Source organism: Pseudorca crassidens, chromosome 11, assembly GCF_039906515.1.
Source record: "Pseudorca crassidens isolate mPseCra1 chromosome 11, mPseCra1.hap1, whole genome shotgun sequence".
NCBI lineage: Eukaryota > Metazoa > Chordata > Mammalia > Artiodactyla > Delphinidae > Pseudorca > Pseudorca crassidens.
This window is the reverse complement of record NC_090306.1, coordinates 59,196,515-59,209,058: the sequence shown is the minus strand read 5'-3', so window position 1 is coordinate 59,209,058 and position 12,544 is coordinate 59,196,515. Positions and strand designations below refer to the sequence as shown.

Genomic DNA, 12,544 nt, shown 5'->3' with positions numbered 1-12,544 from the left:
CAACATTATACGTAATGAAGAGATATATACAAATAAATAACACAGAACCTGTGGCTTTACTGTTTTTCATGAATTTTAATACCACACACAATAAAATATTCACTATGGAGAGGAACCTGGTATTAAAGCAGATTTACTTTGACTCTATTCCAGGGGGTTGAGTTACTTGAATACCAAAAGACTTCAGTACTTGATAGTCTCTTCTTGAAGATGCTGTAATATGTATGTGCCCCACAAACTGTTACCCAACTGCATTAACTTCCTCAAAAGTGGAAACAACTTTTATAAAGCTCACTTCAGCCCTTTCATTTTCTAGGGGATAACCAATAACTTCAAAAATAGAAGTCAACCTAGAAGAGTTACATTTTTTTCCCTAAATTCCTCCTTTATCTGCTAGGAGGAAAATACTATCTTCATTCTTTAGTAGTTCTGATAGACTCTAAATATTTTTCAGCAATGTAACAGATACAATTTTTCGCCACACTCAAACTCTAATTTCTCATGGTAAGCACTGCACAAAGAACAATGAAAGAAAGAATGACAAATGCCTTCAAACTGGAAATTAGTTTCCAGCAAAATTAAAAGTAGAATTCATGTCTCATGAAAGAATTTTCAATAAATCCATATCACAAAGCAATCAATATAAGCTACACCTGTTTTCTCTGAACTACAACTATGAAATATTGTTTCTCCTAAAATCCACATCAGATAATTCAAAGGAATTCAGTGGCCCTCTATAACTTGGTCCTCCTTCATTATACATAAAGAACTTGCCTATATTTAAACTGCACGTAGAAAGAAAAAATGGTAAGAAGGAGGGTGAAAAATCTCATAATTTGGCCATATTAGAAATAACAGATTTTGAGACTGGGGAAAAAAAACTGAAATCATTTTATATTTTATAGGTGAAGAAACTTGAAGAAGCATATGAGCAAGGAAAGAACTGAAGTTCATATTATAAATGGTATTCTACCCTAGAATTACCAATTCCAACAGATCTAAAATAGGTGTTTTAGCTTAATACATACATAGCATATGTAATCAGAACGGATCGCAATGTTGAAGAGTTTAAATGAATGCATGAATTCTGAGTACAGTATATAAATTAAGGGAAATTAGAAATGGCCTATGTATACTTTAGTGATGACAGAATTCCAATAAGTAACCTGATTCCTTGGTGCAGCTTTTTAGGACAGTCTGTGCCGGATGGATCACTGCTCTGGCCCATTATGGCATTTCTTACTTAGATGACTAATTAAATGCACCATTAGCTAATGTTCATAAAGATAAGAAAGTATATGCCAATATCCTGTTTTCAACCTGTTAGCTTAATAAAAGGACTACTGCCCATTTGACGATTGCTGGTCCACTAAACCAGTTCATAAAAGAGGAATAAATCTCAAAGTTAAGTAGTGGAATAGCAGAGTATATATATAACATCAATTGCATTTATACAAAAACCCATTGTATACAGCCTGCACTGGACCAAAAATAAAAAAATTCACAGAGAAATAAGAGTTCTCAAATTTAAATCTATATTCTAGGAAAGATCAGATTAGGGTAAGGACAAAAAGCATAGTATATTCAATATTAAAAATATAATACTTAGAGAATAAAAATCACTTTCAACATCATGGACATTTACCTTACATTAAGTATTTCTCTATCACCCAACTCACATTTAGACTGTTTACAACAGTATGTATGTGGAAGGGCATTTGATCTACTCAATTTCACAAAAATTACAGTCTCCCATTTAGTCCCAAAGGCACAAGTGAACAAAATAACATTATTATAAAGTGCTGTCTTGGTAGCAAAGAAAAATATGCAGAACAGACAGACTCATACTAAAGGAATAATTAACAAGAGCTGTGGTTCATGAAGAAATACTCTAGCTTCGGTGACATCATGGTAACTACGAGAGTGTGCCTTTATGATTTTCCCCCCAAACCAAGTTGGATATGTCCCAAGTTAAATAACAGCTCCTGTTTCACTCCTAGATATCACTTTTTTTAGCTTTAAAATAGAAGTACGTAAGTCAATTTAAAATGCAAACTGGTATAAAGGCTTAAAACTTATTGTTTAAAGAAAGCACTGATTCTAACTTTAAAAAAAAAAAGGCCTTAATGACTTTCCTAAAGCAGAGGAGGAATTTCATCGTTTTCAACTTACCAATGCAAATAAAAAAGGCTATAAAGGATGCTGCTTTATATAGAATATTTATATAGAATAACATGCATGTGTCCCCCCATTCCTTCCATATATATTTGTCTCTGTCTCTCCCTCTCCCAGGGCTGTGTGTGTGTATATGTGTGTGATGTTTCCTCCTCCCTGCCTCTATTTTGGTCACTCTATGTCCCCTCTCCTTCTTGCTGACTTCTATTACACTCTATTAACTGGCTTCTAAGCACTGATATTCAGAAAGCAAGCATTTTATCAGATTGTAGCCTGTGGCAAAGTGAATTAGAAAAATAGCCACAAAATGGAAAAAAAAAATCATTCAATTAGTTGAAAATAGATAAAATTAAAGCCACAAATTTTCATTTCCTTTAAAATGCCTAAATACATAGATATACCATACATATGACTTTAATAAACTTAGTAGAGTTTATCTAGCAGATTTATTTACAGGATTTTGAGCTAAATATATGGGGAGAGGGGGTATTAAAAGAGTTAGTTTAATACAACAGTTATGAGCACTGGCTTTGGAATCAGCTTTGAGTTCGTGTCCTAGCTCGACACTAACTGTATGATCTTGGGCACGTTACTTACTCTCTCAGCCTATTACCTCATTTCTAATGTTGTGAGGATGGCCTGTGATAACACCTGTAAGACAGTTTGCGTGGTACCTAGCACATAGTGAGGGCTCAGCACACATTACATCTAAAACATGCAGTCAATGTTTATCACTCTTTTTGTCTGCCTAGCATCTGAACTTCCCTTCTTAAGTCTGGGAACTTCCCCACCTTATGTTTTCAGAAGATCAAAGAGTTTTCCACATCTTAAATTTAAGAACTTCACACCATCTCATGATTTCAGAAGATGAGACACTTTTCCGCATGTCCTACACGGCCACGACACGGGCTATGCCAAACACACATGCCCAGCCCAGAGAAGAAATGGGCAACTAACAAGCAGGACAATAAGAGACCAGAAAGAACTCTCTCTCATACTAATGGTGGAGCAACTGCAGGAAGGTCAAGTCTGGGGCAGAGGTGACAGCACTTATAGTCAACCAGTGCTAGCCGTGTCACTGGGGCAGGCTGTGGCGTCTGTCAGTCTGTCTCTAGATGGCACTGGCAACCTCATGGGAATCGTTGTGCAATGTGATTTCGGGCACTGTTTCTGGCTGCTCAGCCCTGAATCTGGTTCTCTAACTCTCAAAACAATTTGATGAGCCACTGAGCTCTATCCAATATCCTTTTAAAATACACGATATGCTTTTACTGGTTTTTACTGCCACCAAGAATTGTGACGGAAACAATCAGGCAGGGGGAACATCCATTCTCACCTACCCTACCCCCACAGGGGAAAAAGATTCTGTTTTTAATCTCTCCAAAGAAACACAAAAGTAATGTTCACTTTCAACCAACGGATTTATCCTGTGAAGTTTTGGAAACCTTATTTCTATAAATTTTGGATAATAATTTTCCTAATTTGGAATATGAGAAATGTCTAATCAGTTTTAGATTTATTTCAAAGGAACACAGACAAGGAGAAGTGATGACACAGGAAAATACGTATGTGCAAGGAGTAAGTATCATTAAGGTTAAGAGAAATTATCCCAACATGCCTGAAATCAACCTCACTGTATTCCCAAGCGCCTTCTTCCCAGCAGGAGCTTTTCACTTGGGGTTCTATAACCAAGGAGTCCCTCCTCCTCTTAAGGGTTATTTTAAGGTCCAAAAAATTTTAATTATCATCAAAAGGCCTTAAACATTCCTATTTTGTTTTAGCAAATAACTCTAAAATATTTGTATAACAAAACCATTCAATTCTCTGTTAAAACAGTGCAGAGCAAGTCAGTGCCTGATTGCCACAGGCTGATTTTTCAGTATGTAAAATACACTCCTCTCCCTCTGCCAGATTTCTCTGCATGGCCATTTTATAGTTCAGTAATGCTTTTTCCACTGTTTAGAATGTTAAAACTCAAATCTGTTCATTTTATTACTTGTCAATATAAATGTAATATAAGGTTTGTGGGGAGTGTGAAAATGGCGGGTTAAATATGTACTTTTTTAACCCCAGGAGCCAGTTACCATATAGAGTTGAATGTTTTAATGAATAAAAGAGCAATCTAAACAAAAGAGCAGTCTTTAAAAAGTGATAGTCTTTTCAGATTAAAATTTTAAAAAAAAGAATCAAGCATTTAGAAATGTATATTGACATCTAATCTATAGCTATCATATTAAAAACTCAGTAAGAAAAAAACTGAATTTCGACAGAGATTTGTGAAAGAAAATTAAAAAGGCCACAAAATTGTAGGGCTCATGACAATAATACGTTAGAGCTATGTTACAGGACCTTGAGAGTTAAGCAACTTACCCAAGGAACCTATCTTCTGATTTAGCTGAGTGATGTCATTAAAACACCTTCAGCTTGTTCTTCAAACAGATTCAAAATAAAGTTAATTGCACGTTGCACACCATATGGTATTAATTCCTGGATTTAAAATGACAAAAAGTACTAAATCCAAGGCAAGTAATTTCAAAACTCAACTGTTAATACTCTTTTTAATATAAAGTTCTGACTTACGATAATTTATAAATACCCTGGACTTATCAATGTAGAAAAAATCATCAAGAAATGTAAAAACTTTTCATAGTATCCATAACTCCCAAGGTGTGTAAAATCATTTTTGCCTAAGTGCTGAGGGCTATTCCATTAATCACCAGTCATAATTTATTGGCTGTTATTTCCCGGATTCTGTCGGAACATAACTTATACTAAACACCACGTATTTAAATTTATGCCATTTAACAACAACAAAAAAGAATTTTCTGGTCATAATCTACCTGCTCTAAAAAGACACCATAATCCCTCATGGAAAAGTTCCTTTGTATTTGGTCACATTATATTAAACACAGAAGGAGCTCTGTACTCAGGAGAGTAAGAAGAAAAAGTTCACAAAAAATCAAACTCTTCTTTAAATGAGGCATGTCCAAGTCAGTCTCACAAACTAGCTATATTTACATTTCATGAGAGGCCTCGGAGAAGCAGGTCTAAAAAAGAACTAAGGCTAGCTTTGGATGACTACCCTGTTATGAAGAGTAACTTATGCTATGAAACTACCGTTAACAGCCAAAACATTAAAAAAAAAAAAAAAAAAAGGAAGCCAACAGACTCCCCATCAAAATAAAGTGCAAGAACAAAAAGTACATGATACCCAGAAGAGAACAGGGAATAAGTATGTGTATAAAGAGACAAAGAAGGTTTACCGCAAAAATGGCAAACCCAAGGCACATGTACTGCTATTTCCCCTTCTTCAAAACTGGCCTACGCAAGTAACAGGTGACAGCTCTGTAGAGGTTAGCAAAGGCCTCAAAAACCTCTAGATGGCTATTACAAAGCAATGGGAATTATCAGACCAAGCAAAATATTGCCATTCCTTGTTTAGACTGACTGGAAGAATGTTACTCAGAAAAACTATTAAGGAGGAAAGGAGTGTAAGGAAAAACAATAACAGTAAGCCACAAATATTTACTGAACTATTTGTTTTATTTTTAAGGTTACATACACTGTTTCATTTAGTCCTCACGACAAACTTCAAAACTACTATTACACCCACTATACAGACAGGAAAAACACCGAGGTTTACAGAATTTTAAACAACCAACTTGCCAGAGTCATACATACACTAGTGGTGGTACTGGAGCCCTAACATGGACCTGAGCACTTTACCACTCCTTTTAATGGATCGGGCAATTCAACTGACCTAACCCTCTATCCATCCTCCCATGTAAATCCACCAGGACAGATTTTTTTTAAGTAAAAGTTTAATTATTTAAGTATTAGCATGTTTCTAATTGAAAGTCTGGAAAATATAATGGATGTACCAAAAGTCCTATCTTTTTTATTGCTTTTATAATTAGTATTTTAATGAACACCTTGTACATAAATCTCTGTGCACATTTTTATTCCATTTATAAAATATTATAAATGGAATTCTGGTCAAACAGTGTGAATATATTCTGCCAGAACATCTGATTTTAATATTACTGAATTGATGAAGAGATTATGGTTCCTTAAGAAAAACAACTGTGCCTTATTCTCCCTTACCCACAATGCCTAGGCACATGAGCAAGTCTCATGACTGCTGAATGAATGGAGGGTTCTCTCCCCTTAGCACACAGTCAGAGACTTCGAGAAGAGAAAAATAAACAGAGCAGGCTCCCAAATTAGAAGACAACAGTTATGCCACATATCGAATTCATTAGTGGGCTGCATAAAACTCTTCTTAGGGAGAGAAGAACATGAACGTTAACATTACCATTCAATGTATTTCCATGTGTTTAAAATATATTTCCATGTGTTTGGTTATTTTATAGTACATTTAAAGAATACAGTATTTTAGTAGGTATATAACACACTGAAGACATTACTTCTCCCAGTTTATTATCTATATGCCTTAATCTACTATTGTCCATGGAAATCATTTCAGAACACGTTCATATAGAAAATTCAGAGCTAAATATTTTAATAGTAACTAGAGTTGCTATTTTACTTTGATTTTGCATATCATCTATTTCCATCAAGTTCTAATGATATCATAGCAGGCAATGTCCCCATAAAGATGAAAAAGATTGACTACAAAACATTGTATCAGCAGGCACTGATCCAGCACTTTAGATGTATTAATTTAATCTTTACGACATTACATGATATTACGATTATTAATCTCTCTATTTTATAGGTAAAGAAACTGAAACAGAGAGAGATTAGAAACCTGCTTGTTTTGGGACTTCCCTGGCGGTCCAGTAGTTTAGACTCTGCGCTTCCACTGCAGGCGACACAGGTTCGATCCCTGGTTGGAAACTAAGATCCCGCGTGCCACGCGAGTGCAGCCGGAAAAAAAAGAAACTTGCTTGTTTTTTTGAACCTAGGTATTCTGGCAGCCACACTTCTAATCACTACACAGAACTGACCCACAGCATCAAGCAAAAAGCACTGAACAGCTTTCCGTGGACATTGGTGACACAGGACACAATGAGAGTATGTGTTCCAGAAAATAGGAAATTCAACCAATCCAGGTGGATTATTTACTCATTAGGTAAATAATTATTTATTATGGATCAAAAACTGTATCAAAATTGGGAGTATTCTCCTAACCTTGAGAAATACTAGGTCTAAGAAAGGTGGAGACAGACCATCATAAGATAGATATCTAGTGTAGACAGATCTAACCTCGCTAGAATAAAACAGAATTTTTACAAGTGCTATGGCACAGAAGGCGTTATTAACTCTGGCTAGGGCACTCAGAGAAGCTGCACAGAGGAGGAAATACCTCAACTACACCTTGAATAACAGACTTGTACAGAAATTTGTAGCTAACAGTCTATCTCCCCACAGAAGGGTCACTGCTGTGAAACTGCTGCAGTAGCTCAAAACATGTCTCAGCACTGCGGAACCATCTTAGGTTTGCTGGAGGAAGAGTATGGGGCTGCAATAGGTCTGAGTGATCAAACCCCCCGTCAACACAATGGGAACCAGCAATAAGAAGCGGACTATCTATCCAGCTTAATTTTATAGCCAGTATAGCTACAAAACTGCCTTTATTTGTTTGACATACCTACATTTAAATTTCTAATTTAGAAAAACCTAAATTTTAAAACTAATAATAAGGAATGGAGGTGGGGAGTAGTAGACCTTTGGTTAATCATGACTGGCCCTGACCCCTTCCTGAAACCTCACCTTAAAAAATTAAAGGAATTTTTAGAAGTATAAAATCCATAAGGGGCTTCCCTGGTGGCGCAGCGGTTGAGAGTCCGCCTGCCGATGCAGGGGACACGGCTTCGTGCCCCAGTCCGGGAAGATCCCACATGCCGCGGAGCGGCTGGGCCCATGAGCCATGGCCGCTGAGCCTGCGCGTCCGGAGCCTGCGCTCCGCAACGGGAGAGGCCACGACAGTGAGAGGCCCACGTACCGCAAAAAAAAAATCCATAAGGATAAGAGAATGGGGAAAGACAACAGCAAATAAGAGAAGGCACAATATTTCGGAAGCTAGGAAAAAAAGAGGTAACTAAACTAACTAGACCAAGAAAGCCGAAACCTAAACCTGAACGGAAGAAGCCATCAAGCTGATAAACACAGAAAGTAGAATAATGGTGGCCTGGGGCTGGGATAAATAAGCAGTTACTGTTTAATAAGTACAGAGTTTCAGTTAGGGATGATGTAAAAGTTCTGGAGATTGACGGACAGTGGTAATGGTTACACAACAATGTAAATACACTTAATGCCACTGAACTGCACACTTTAAAATGGTTACAATGGTAAATTTTGAGTTATGTATATTTTACCACATTACCACAATTAAAAAAAAAAGCAGCAAGCTGACTCATGCTGAAGAGATTCAGGTATTGGTAGCATAATGAAGACAAAAATGCAGGGTGCGGCTGGAAACGAGATGAGTGGTTGAAAGTTCATTTAAGTGGCCTCACCCCAAAACCAATCTTCTCCTCATCCCTGGAGAGAGTGTACCACAGACCCTGATCTTTGGAACACAGGTCAACACTGAAAGCAAGACAAAATAATTAGAGAAAAACAGGAGAATTATTTGAAAGTCTGCATTCTAAATAGGAGGCAGAAGGCTGTCTCCAAGAAGAAAAAGGAACTGACAGATTATCTGATGTGTCCAACCATATTGTATTTTATATTTGTCAGAGAATTGCAAATTAATTAATAGGCACAAAGTACATAAAATTTCAAACTCAGATAATTATTCCAGAAAACATTAAGTTGGACAAGAAAGGAAATACGATCACAGTGAATTTTGTGACAAGGCTGTGAAAAATATTTGCATAGTTATAATAATTTATATACTAAAGAATTTACCCCCCAAACCTGATATCCTATAAAAGGAAGATGAGAGAAAGGGAAATATGTATAAATGTTTGCAGGCGGCAGAGAGATTAAGATGACTAATCCTCATTTTTCTTAGAAGGAAAGTGAGTAGCTACTGTCTAAAATGAAAAGCCAACAAAAAAACAGAACTGACTTAGAAAAGTAAAGACACATCAGAACAGCTGAAGGAACTGAAACTGACTGCCCCTAAAGGCTGGGAATTGGACATGAGAAGAGATGGTGCCCTGCCATTTTTATAAGCCTTGAATATTATTTGATTTTTAAAACTACATATGTACAAATATCACTTTAATTTTAAAATAAATAAAAATGTTCAGAGGCAAAACAGAAAATTGTCAAATTGTTAAAACGATCTGAAATTGTCTAAACTGAGTATACGCCTTTTTTTCCCCCAAACTATTGTGCTAGCTTTCTGTAATTCTTAGGATTTTCAGTAGTATTGAGGTCAACATGCTACTTGCTGCTCTGCCCTTCAGTGCTGTCAGGCATCACCAAAATGAGGCTCCAGCGGGAGGAAATGGTGCTGAAAATGTTGCCGCCGACCAGCATGCTAAGCCACCAGCCAAGAACGCACTGATGCCGGAAAACCCTGATGCCCAGGATGAGCAGGTGGAACAGGAGGAGGAGGAGAACAAGGAGGAAGACAACACAGGTGGGGAAAATGCAGCTGATGTCACATGAACTGCAATGCTTTAGAATGGGACAGAGCTACAAAGAGTTTACATGGGGAAGAATGCTAGGACTTGATGGATGACTAGTGTTTCCAGAACATGTCATCTGGGTGGTGTCTTTATACACACCGTTCTTTCTTGGTTTTGCATTTTACCCTGACCACACTGGTCATTTCTCCCTTGTTCATTTGGGATTTGAAGAACACCTCCAAGCATCTCATTTTGAAGGCCTAATCACAACCATAGTAGGGTATGTACTTTTAGCAATAACACTGATAATTTATCATGGCTTGGCAACTCTTGTTAAATTTCACAGGTCTCGTCACTAGCTGGGAGTCTGCTATATTGTTGTTAAAGGTCTCTTTGTTAGTGGTGGTAGAAATAAGTGTTCCCTCTCATTTGTGGCCGGTGACTGGATATCTGTTCCCTGGAAATGTCTGTTGCTTCTCTGAAAGATCATGTTTCTGCATTAACTAGTAGGAATGGTGTCTGTTTTCTACTTTGCCTCCATTCTGTTACTGAGACAGGTACTTCAACCTGGTGTATTTTGGTTTCTAAGGAATCTGAATGATCCAGATTTCTAAAAATCCAGTACAAGAAATGATTCACTTGACTATTTATAAGCATCTCCCAAGATTTATTTTGTCAGTGGTTCTCTTTGGCTCCATCGTGCTCCTGGTGCTTTGTCTACCTATTCGTGTAATTACGAGTCTCCTGCCTAATTTTCTTCCGTACAGCGTCACGCTCCGCAGTGATGCTCCACTGAGTGAACTGTCCCTTGAGCTGCTTCTGCTTCAGGTTATCTTACCAGTGTTACTTGAACAGGGACACACACAGCAGTGGCTGAAGGAGCTTGTGTGAGCAGGGACCATTACTGCTGGAAACTTGCTGGATCTTCATTCCTATTTGGTGGAAGACCAGGAAGAAAATGAGAACAGTGCAAACCAACCAGTGAACAATAACCAGCCTGTTTGAAATAGTAACGCTATTCCTGTGGTGGGGGAAGGTGTGTATGCAGCCCACCAAGCCATACTTCAGCAGGGAGGGCCTGCTGGCTTTCAGCCTTACCGTCGGCCTTTAATTTTTCCACTCAGGATATTTTTGTTGATTTTCTTCACGTGCAAGAACCTTACTGATGGCCAGGCTCATCTGCCTTACTCTACCAGTATTTGCCAGCCGTCGGTTAATGTCATTTTGGACAGGGACTGCCAAAATCCATGAGCTCTACACAGCTGCTTATGGTTTCTACGTTTGCTGGCTAACCATAAAGGCAGGGACGGTGCTGGCGACATGGATGCCACAGGGATGCAGAATGATCTTCAGAAGGTTAAAGGGTAGTCCTGCATGATAATGAAGACTTCGATAGTTGCAGTGCTGCTGGCTGGAGTCGTCCTGCTTCTTCTGGGGCTCCTGTTTCAGCTGGTTATTGCTGCTCCCCTGAGGGTTCCCTTGGATCAAACTCCTCTTTTTTTCCCATCACAGGACTGGGCACCTGGAATCCTGCATGTGAGAATCTGTAGCTATATAACACTGATGGATCCTCAGTGGTGGTTTAAAACTGTAATTGAGCAGGTTTAGGCAGATGGCATCCGGAACACTGACCTTCACTATATCATTCGGAAACTGGCAGCGCCAGTGATCTCTGTGCTCTTGCTTTCCTAACGTGTACCTTACATCATCACATCCGGCACCATTCCTTTACTAGGTGTTAACTGCGGAAATGCAAAACTTGGTCCACTGGCGGGGTTTTCCACTTTTACTGATAGTCGTGGTATCGACAGGAATCTTGTCCTTCCAGGTCTGCCAGTTTAAGTCCCTTTGTGAACATATTAAAAATGACAAGTACCCTGTGGGCCAACGCCTCATGAACTATGAATGGAAATCTGGCAAACAAAGCACGTCTCCACCACCTCCACATTCATCCCAAGAATAAAGTGGTTGTATCAACTACCTTGAGCTTCCCCTTGCCTTTATGTGTCCTTTTTTGTGGACTTCTCTCTTCGGAGGTTTTCCCCAGTGATCTCTCAGTATTATTTTTAAGTTAAATGTATCTGACTTGTGTTCTCAGCATTCAGAGAGCAGCAGTGCAAGGCTCTGCTGCCCTTCCTGCATCTTCTGACATCACTGCTGTCTGAGGTCTGTATATGCGTAAACAGAAGTTTCTGGATACCCTAAAACCCTGGATTAAACAGAATGTGCACTGTACATCTTTAAACAAAACGTATATTAATTTATTAAATCTAGTTGTCACTTTAAAAAAAAAACACCTTTCTTATAGCACAATTCATGAACTGATACAGTATGCAATTCACTGGAGAAATACTTTGGGCGTATAGCAATTCTAAAGCCTAACTGTTTAAAACCACTCTATAAACACAGTATTTTATTTATTCCTTTCCCCCTAAGAATATATATTTGGATATATTTATATAAAGGCTTATATTATTTGTAACTCTTGGATCAAATCCAAATTTTGACATTTCAAACGACTAACATTTGTAAGCCCCAGTGATGGTAGAGCTGAACTTAAATAAAGTCTGAGTGTCAAATGATACAAATGGACAAACTGAAAGGCTACTCATGGAAAAATATATAAAAGTACTAAACATGCAAAAGAAAACAGGAAACAATCTTATCTGCAAGAACTGTACAACTTGCAACTTTTTAGTATATGTGCTGCCAAACCCAGCACAACTTACAACTTTTTAAAAGTCACATTCTTGTGGGCACAAATTCACCAACTAAATATAATCTAATTAACATACTTCTTCTACACAGTCGCAACCAAGAAC

The 12,544-nt window shown here is 37.9% G+C and overlaps 1 pseudogene; it reads left to right on the top strand.

Moving 5' to 3' along the window:
* Positions 1-9,531: 9,531 nt before the first annotated feature.
* Positions 9,532-11,747, top strand: LOC137202926 (E3 ubiquitin-protein ligase MARCHF6 pseudogene; annotated as a pseudogene).
* The last annotated feature ends 797 nt before the right edge of the window (positions 11,748-12,544 follow it).